The 9,415-nt window shown below is 37.3% G+C and overlaps 1 non-coding gene across 1 annotated transcript; it reads right to left on the reverse strand.

Moving 5' to 3' along the window:
* Positions 1 to 3,516: 3,516 nt before the first annotated feature.
* On the reverse strand, positions 3,517 to 3,623 carry LOC115032359 (U6 spliceosomal RNA). The gene has a single exon (XR_003838038.1). It is a non-coding gene; the product is annotated as a U6 spliceosomal RNA (small nuclear RNA).
* Between the last annotated feature and the right edge of the window lie 5,792 nt (positions 3,624 to 9,415).

Here is a 9,415-nt window from a genome sequence, read left to right on the forward strand (position 1 = left end):
ATATGCCCCGTGTGCCCCAAACAGGAGTAACAAGAATCTCAACTGTTCTGTTTCCAATTTACTGCCTTGGTAAGAAACAAGTAACTGCTCCAAATCAATAGTAGCACAAATAGTAGCACAAAGAATAGAGGGACTTTCAGGACCTATAGGGAATAGGAAGCTGGAACCTTAATTGCATGACTTAAAACCTAAGTGTCTTCACTTTAAAAATAATAATAGAAGAAGAAACAGAAAGAAAAGTCAGTCTACAAGCCATCCTGGAAAATGATCAGACTAAACTTGTGTCTCTAGGTTAAGTATCTGTTCAGAGTAAAGTTAGAGCTATAAATAATTGATGTTGTTGATGATGATGATATCAACAACAATGACAATGATAATAACAACAACAAATACTTAAGCTATACAGGTAAATTTATTGCCTAGGAAACATCAAGTTTATTGAGTCAGTTGACCAAATAATTAATTCCTAGTTGATTAACTCATAATAAAAAGTTTAAGAAAGACTCAAGACTTGAAAACACAATTTCTAAATAGTCTTGAGAGCATTTTAAGAAACAAGATAAAATTGAAGTTAGAATAATCTCATAGATCAAAAAATATCCCATAGAAAAGTGTAACAGCAATATAATTTGTTTTACTAGGCATGAATATAATAACCTTTGTATATGTAAATGAAACCATGCATGATAACAGCACAGTTAGCAAGAATAACAATACAACGAGCAATTTTAAAATAGTTATTCTTATGCAAACTAAGATGCATAGACTATAGGAAAATGAGGAGGCAGTGACTTTAAGAGACTTTGCAAAACTTATTTTATAAAATTGCAGGAATCTATACATTTCTATCATCATTAACAAATCCTCAAAGGAAAAATATTACATACATCATGTTTGGATACTGACATAATTGTTTAAATGGCCACCAGGGCATAAAAAACATAGTACTATAAATGTATCAATTTAGAAACGTTTCATATTCCCTTTTCCCCTTCTTTCTCTCCTAATTTTCCCAGCACCATCCATTCAACTAATGATACTGAAAGAACAATGATGGAAACTTCTGACTGCTTGTTTCCACCTCTCATCCTACAGTATCAGCTGCATGATGAACTACTTGTCTGGGTACAAAATGTTCTAGCTGTATTCTCACTGACAGAATTTTTTTTAAATTGATTAATAACTTTTCCAACAAGTACATTATTAACTTTTTATACCTGGAGTTAACTGCAAAATGAAATCAATAATTTATTTAATATAAACATATCCTTATTCTTCTAAGTAAACCTAACGCTTGTTTACTGAAAAAATTTTCAGTGTGAAGCAGTAAATATCAGCTGCAAAACATCTTTATTTTAAAAATACAATCTAAACTCACATCCAGGTTAACAATTAAGCATTATAATGTTGCTTACGACTGCATATGGAAGTACTACTCTTAAGTCATCAAAAAATGTGTCCATAACAGGAAGGAAGGCTTGAGTCTTACTTGGAAGGGGGAATGGAATGATCAGGGAAGGCAAATGGAGAGAGGGAACTGGATGAGAGAGGGGATTGAGAGGGGACTGTGGGGGTCAGGGAGGGGAGAGTCAGATGAGGGTCGAGGCAGGGGGAATGGCCAGATGACCAAGAGAATGGATGAAAATCTGCAACTGATGGTTGGGAGCAGGGGGATCATAGGGCGCATCTCCAAAAAGAGACAGAGAGACATGGGATATGGGAGACATTCAAGAATCAATGAAGATATCCTTAGCTATGACTCACAGCATTGGGGATATGGATCCTGGGGAAGCTGCCTCCTATAACCAAGTAGGACCACCAGGGGAGTGATAAGGACACCAACCTAACCACAAAACTTTTGACCCAAACCGTATCCAGTCTACAAGAAATGCAGAGAATGGATACGGAGCAGACACTGAAGGAATAGCCAACCAGTAACGAGCTCAACTTAAGACCAAGGTTCCAAGTCGGGGGATGCCCAGGGGACCTCAACTGCTCAGAGAAGAAGGGGAAGGGGAAAGAAGGGAGAAGAGGGGTTGTAGGAGGGGGTGACCTGAAGGGGGCAGTGATGAGATATAAAATGAATAAGTAAAAATAATATTTTCAAAGTACCCATTATCTCAACAATATGGCGATTTAAATAATTCCTGAAAAATAATTACACTGATTGACATCCCTAGACCCATAGAAGAACTACTACAGGCTAATGATTGCTGAATAACATGAATGATGTGTGATCCAATAACAAGTGGTCAGCCATATATATATATATGTGTGTGTGTGTGTGTGTATATATGTATATATATATATATATATATATATATATATATATATATATATATATAAAATTTTGAGAAATAGAGCAGGGGCAATGAAAATATTTTGAAAAAAACAGAAAGAAAGGGGGGAAATATAAGTACAGCACTCATGTATGAAATTTTCAAAAGTAAATAAAATGTATTTTACATGTAAGTTCCTTAAATTAGTAATTAACTAAATGATGCAACCAGGCCTTGGTAGTACACACCTAAATTCAAAGCACTTGAGAGGTTGAAGCAAGGAATGCATGGTCATCCTGGGGTATATAATAAGTACCAGACTAGCCATGAATATTTAGGAAAAATCCTGGCTCAAAAGTTAATTACAAAGCCAAAAATCACTCACTTGAACACAGAATATTGATATACAGAGAATAAAGTGGGAGATTGTGAATGAAGGAAAATTGGTTTTGAGCAAGGTATGATATACAGTATGTGAAAGTAACACAATAAGTCTCATTAAAACATGAAATTAATACATATTAATAAAAAACAAAAATAAAAAATACAATTTATTTTACTATATACACTCTTTCCAGATGTAGGTTCTCCTAAAAAATTTCCTCTTTAAAGGTTAAAAAAGGAAATTATTTCACCTTCTTTTTTTCCCCCATTAATTAATTTATTTATTCACTTTTCATCCTGGTTGCTGATCGCCATTTCCCCCTCGAACAATCCCTCTCCCCATTTTTACTCTCTTCTCCTCTGAGATGGTGGAAGTCCTTCCTGAGTATTCCCTGACCCTGGCACAGTAAGTCTCTGCAGGGTTAGGCACAACTTCTCTTACTGAGGCCAGACAAGACAGTCCAGCAAAGGGAACAGATTCCTCAGACCCGCAATAGCTTTAGAGCCAGCCCCTGCTCCAGCTGTTGGTTTCACATGAAGACCAAGCAGCATATCTGTTACAAACGTACGGGGAGGGGAGCCAGGGGTGGCAGGGGGAGATTAGGTCCAACTTGTGCATGCTCTTTGATTGATGGTACCGTTTCTGAGAGATCCCAAGGGTCCAGCATAATTGACTCTGTTGGTCTTCCTGTGGAGTTCCTATCCGCTCCAGGACCCTCAAGCCTTCTGCCAACTCTCCAAAAGTGTCCCCATGCTGTCCAATGTTTGGCATCTGTTTCTGTCAGTTGCTGGGTCTCTCAAAGGACAGTCATGTCCTGCTAGGTTACTATCTGCAAACATAACAAAGTATCATAAAAATTTCGAATGCTTCACAGATTTGCATGGCATCCTTGTGCAGGGGCCATGCTATTCTTCTCTACATCATGCCAGTTTTAGTATACATGCTCCTGAAGAAAGCACTTGTTTCAGTTTCTTTAATGCTGATTTATAAATGGATTCTGAACACTGTATAGAATCCCGAGAGGATGCAGACATGTTGGAAACACTACTCTAACCATTATTGCCTTCTGCCTCTTCTCTTTCAACTAGAATGTTATCTAGGGCCAAATATTACCATAGCCTGCCTGAAGAAGTGTACCTTTCCAAGTGGTATGTAGTGAAATAAGCTGTTAGGCACTGGGACAGGATGCCTAGAACTGACTAGTGAAGTCACTGTCCCAAGAGGGACCTAAATGTAAAGCTCAGTTCAGGAGAGACTGTACACACGGAGGTGGGAAGCTCTGTATGATTCAGGGTTTAGTGCCCTGGCACATACCTCAAGACCAAGTTCTGATATCCTTCCAAGGCACCTATTCGAAGCTTGTAAAAATGACAAGTGATGTTTCCTAATAAATTAGAAATGATCAAACAAAACCGTGTTGAAAGAAGGAAGTAAATGTTCCAGAACAGTGGATAGTCCCAAATTAATGTATTCCATGGGACTTGAGAGCCCACCAGTTGACTTTCCTTGGGAGAGGCTGGAGAACATTTCATTAACTATGGTGCTGAGAATACTCCACAAGGACAGAGTTGCTGAGAAGCTTACTAATGGCTGCCCTGAAGACCAAGGCTGATAGCAGATACTAGCATTCTGGAACTTATCAATGGGAGCAATGACTCAAGAGGAAACAAGAATTGATAGCAGCATTTGGTTGTCACATAGACCCTATGTGTAATAACTGTAAATGTTCATCAGGTTGAAAGGGCATCTAGAACATAATGGCCAAGAGATATTACGAAAATGGCTCATAGGACATGCTTTCTAAAAGCAAGGAAGACAAGAAGGACCTCTAGGTAGTCAACAAGAAAACAGGGGCAGACAGAAAGGTAAACTACACATGAACAGAGGTGATACTACGTAACTGGGGGGAGGGGAGTATGTCATGACGACTCATTGTGGAATTGCTTAGTATTTCCATAGCCAATAGTAAGTGTGCATGTGGAATTAGAGCAATTGTTTTATTTTAAGGACAAGGTACTTGGAGACTTAGACTGTGAAAAATATAGAATAAATTGTAGGAGAATAAATAATAAATAGTGGTAATTCTTAGTCAAATAGATGGAACTAGAAAATATCATCCTGAGTAAGGTAACCCAGTCATAAAGAACACACATGGTATGCCCTCACTGATAAGTGGATATTAGCCCAAAATCTCAGAATACCCAAGACCACATGAAGCTCAAGAAGAAGGAAGACCAAAGTGTGGGTGCTTCGATCCTTCTTAGAAAGGGGAACAAAATACTCACAGGAGCAAATAGGGAGACAATGTATCAGAGACTGAAGGAAAGGCCATCCAGAGAATGCCCCACCTGGGGATCCATCCCATATGCAAACCCAGACACTATTGTGGATGCCAAGATGTTCATGCTGAAAGGAGCCTGATATGGCTGACTCCCGAGACACCCTGCCAGAGCCTTACAAATACAGAGGTGGATGCTCACAGCCAACCGTTGGACTGAGCATGGTGTCCCCAAAAGATCAGTTAGAGAAAGGGCTGAAAGAATTGAAGGGATTTGCTACTCCATAGGAAGAACAACAATATCAACCAATCAGATGCCTCAGGGCTTCCAGGGACTAAGTCATCATCAAAGGAGTACACATGGCCCCAGCTGCATATAAGCATGGAGAGGGAGGATGGGATAGGGGGTTTTCAGGAGTGGGGGAAACTGGGAAAGGGGATAACATTTGAAATGTAAATAAAGAAAATATCCAATAAAAAAGAAAAAATAGTCAAAACACTGAGCAAACAGAAGAAAGAATATTAAAAGTTGCAAGAGAAAAAGACAAAGTAGCATATATAGTCAATTGCGACTTCTCAATTGTGACTCTAAAAGCCAGAAGGGCCAACAACAACTACAACAAAATCATAAAAATTAACCATCATTGGTCATTGATATCTCTCAATATAAATTTTCCAGTAAAAAGAAACAGATGAACAGAATAGATGCAAAATAAAGATCCATTCTTCTGCTGCATACAAGGATCACACCTAAACATGAAAGAGAGACATTACATCAGAGTTGGAAAAAGATTTTCCAAGCAAATGGTTCCATGAAGCAAGCTGGTGTAGCTTTTCTAACAAAATAGACTGCAAACCAAAGTTAGTCAAAAGAAATGTGGAAAGACACTTCTTACTCATCAAAAGAAAATTCACCACCATGTTTCTCAACATCTATGTCCCAAGGGCACCTATATTTAAAAGAAACTTAAATTGTAAAAGAAACATCACATATTTGTAAAAGAAACATTACTAAAACTTACATCATACACCAAACCTCATACATTAATAATGGGAGACTTCAATAACTTACTCTTACTAATGAACAGGTCACCTAAAAAAATTAAACAGAGAAATAAATAATGAAGCTAACAGATAGCATGACTTAAATGGACCTAACAGATGTCCATAGAACATTATACTCAAACACAAAAGATTACACATTTTTCTCAGCACATCACAAGACTTTCTCAAAAGTTGAACACATGTTTGGTCAAAAAGCAAGACTCAACAGATAGAAGAAAATAGAAATAACCCCTTGAGTTCTATTAGACAACCTAGGATTAAAGCTGGATTTCAACAATGGCAGTAACTCCATGGTAACTGAACAATTCTTCACTGAGTGACCTCTGGGTGAAGGCAGAAATGAAGAAGAAAATTAACAACTTCCTAGAATTCAATGAAAATTAATACACAACACACCAAAACTTATGGGACATAATGAAAGCTGTGCAAAAAGGAAAAAAGGAAAGTTCATAGCATTAAGTGCCTTCATAAAGAAATTAGAAAGCTCTCATAATAGCACCTTAACAGCACATATGAAGTCTCTAGAGCAAAGAGAAGCAAATACACCCAAGAGGAGTAGACAGCATGAAATAATCAAGCTTGAGGCTGAAATCTATCAATTAGAAACCAAGTGAATAATACAAAGAATCAATGAAACCAAGAGCTGGTTCTTTGAGAAAATCAACAACATAGATAAACTCTTATCTAAACTAAAAGCCAGAGAGAGAATAGCCGAATTAAAATTGGAAACAAAAGAGGGCACATAACAACAGACAGCAAGGAACTCCAAAGAATCATTAGGTCATACTTCAAAAACCTGCCCTCCACAAATTTGGAACCTCCTGTAGGTGAGTATTCTCCATTTATTAGGAGACAGTTAGCTGCTTCTCTAGCAGAGCAAAAGTTTGCCTGCTAGGCAGAGTCAAAACAGGTTTGCTGGCCTGGCAAGATGTTCTGTGTATAAGCAGATTTCCTGGACTGATAACGAATGGAACAATAAGATGAGATATATTTGAGGTTCAAGGCGAGGGGCTGGATATTCTATTAACCTTGGTGGAAGAAATAGGGAGGCTTCCAGATGGGAACAGATATCCTATGTGTTTGTCAACCATATTTTCTACTAGCTTGTGGTTTTGTTTCCCATGGTCCTGTGGGGTATAAAAAGGCCATACCAAATGAACTTGGGGCTGCAATATTCATTAAGAGTCCTCCCAAATCTATCTCTTGTTTCTGTGTCTTCTTTCTGCCTTTCCTCTCTTTAATTCTCACTCCCCCTTCAGGAACCGTTTGATGTTGCAGCACATCCATTGTCTGAAGATGATCTTGAAGAATGGAGTGAGAAATTTGATAATCAATGTAGTCTTTAATTCCCTCTGCTTCCTAATGAGAATTTAGTAAAGCCTATGAAAATACTAAGTATAAAACCTGGGCAGGCTAGGCCATTACAGGGATTGCTTGTCAATTCCTCCCTGGCCTTGTGATACCCTCATTTGTGTTTCTAATGAACTAACCAATCTATTAAAAATTCAGGAGAGATGGCATTGGACAGTTCTCAGATACTATCTCAAGAGGCAAGAAAACTACAGCTATTTTGAATCCAGGCTAAAAGAGACATTTTTGTATCATGCATATCTTTTGCTGACTTTAAACTCATTTCCCCCACTAAATTGCCTGCTATAGGTATTATAGCACAAGATGATAAACCTTTGGAATTAATTTATTTATACTATAAGGGCCATAAATTACTGCTTACCTTACCCTTCCTGCTCAATTAGTAAATCAGGAGAGGACCTGATATCAACAATTATATGGATTTGATCTTTACTGTATTATGCTATATTCAACTCACAACCAGTTTTTAAGAGCATTACAGAAATCTGCCTATTTCATTTGCAGATTATAATGATAGGATAGGAAATTATTATCCAACTGGAAAGGTACAGTATCTTCTCACACAAACTGATTTTTTTTTTATTTAAAATTGTCCAAACTCTTCCCATTCTATTTTACTGATGGTTCATCTAATGGTAGGAGAGATTCATGGTCCAGGCATTCATCAATTAACATTTCTTTTTTTTTTTTTCAGCACAACAGGTAAAATTGGGTGTTTGATTAATCTATTATGGTTAATTCATAAACCTTTAAATATTGTTTCCAATCCTGATTATTATTTCCAGCAATAGATCCATACTTGTGCATACTCTAATCTCCCCTTGTTTTATTGCAGAAAGAAATTTGCAAGCTGATCCATTGAGATGCTTTTATTTACTTTTCCTGACGAAAACTCGGGAGGGGCATACATATGTCATTGCAGATGGATTCAGTGAGATTTCCTGGAATCCTCTTCAACTCCTCTGACTCTAGGTCTTCATTGACAGTTTTAGAAGGTGGGGAGACAGTGAAAGTCACCAGAAAGATAGCTAAACGAGAAACTTAAGTCACCAGAGACTCCCAACTAAACAACAAAATGAGATATTCACCATATCATCAGAAGTCATGTCTGCCTACCTAGGGCTAAGTTAAAGCCCTATGCACCATAAAAAGGTTTTCTCTCAAACACAGAGCCTATGTTACCTGAGAATATTTCTGGCAATGCTTTGACCTATGCATCTACAGTGAGTGTCTCTAAACCTAGATATTGGTCCTCAGCCTCCTTTGCTTCAAGTTGTAGATTGGATGGGTCCAGCTTCTATTATCTTTACTAGTGACTCTGTGATTATGCCTGGACTATAATAGACTCATTCCATCACCTGCAGCAGGAACTGTGGTCTGTTTGTTTGTTTTGTTTTGTTTTTCCATTTTTCACTGGGATTTAAATCACTTCCTATTTTCATAACACCTCATAGCATTTTCATCTGTTTTAAAAGGACTTAAATTCTACAAAATACCAGAACCACTAAAAGATCTCTTTCTAAGCTATTCTTTAGATTTTTCTGATCAACATAATAATATAACAAATAGTACTGGACATAGTTTCGTTTGGATCCTTGTTCTTGGTGACACAATATTACACACAATGTTTTCATGGTTCTAATATAATTGCTTATAAGATACTGATATAACAAATAAAAATTAGATTTATCTACAACATATAAAATCAAAACCATTCTGGATAACCTGCATTTAAAATGTCAAAAGGGAAGAGATGCTGGAATATGCTCAAAGAATGAAATCATGTGAGAGTTCTGAGTTCTCGTGAAAAGACTCCAAGACCACAAGGCAAGAGTCCTGTGACCTCAATTTCTTCATAAACATGAAATTGTTCTTGGATTATGTTTTCTTGCTCCTTCTAAGTACAGTGTATAGGTAGGAGCAAGTTTACTTGAGACTTTTCATTACAACTGGCTATTGTTATTTGTTTATGTTCCTCTTTGTTGTTTGTTTATATTCCATGCAACTTGGCCACCACATGTAGCTTGTCTGCCATGT

This window comes from Mus caroli, unplaced genomic scaffold (assembly GCF_978045245.1).
Source record: "Mus caroli unplaced genomic scaffold, Mus_caroli_1 scaffold_1, whole genome shotgun sequence".
Classification (NCBI taxonomy): domain Eukaryota; kingdom Metazoa; phylum Chordata; class Mammalia; order Rodentia; family Muridae; genus Mus; species Mus caroli.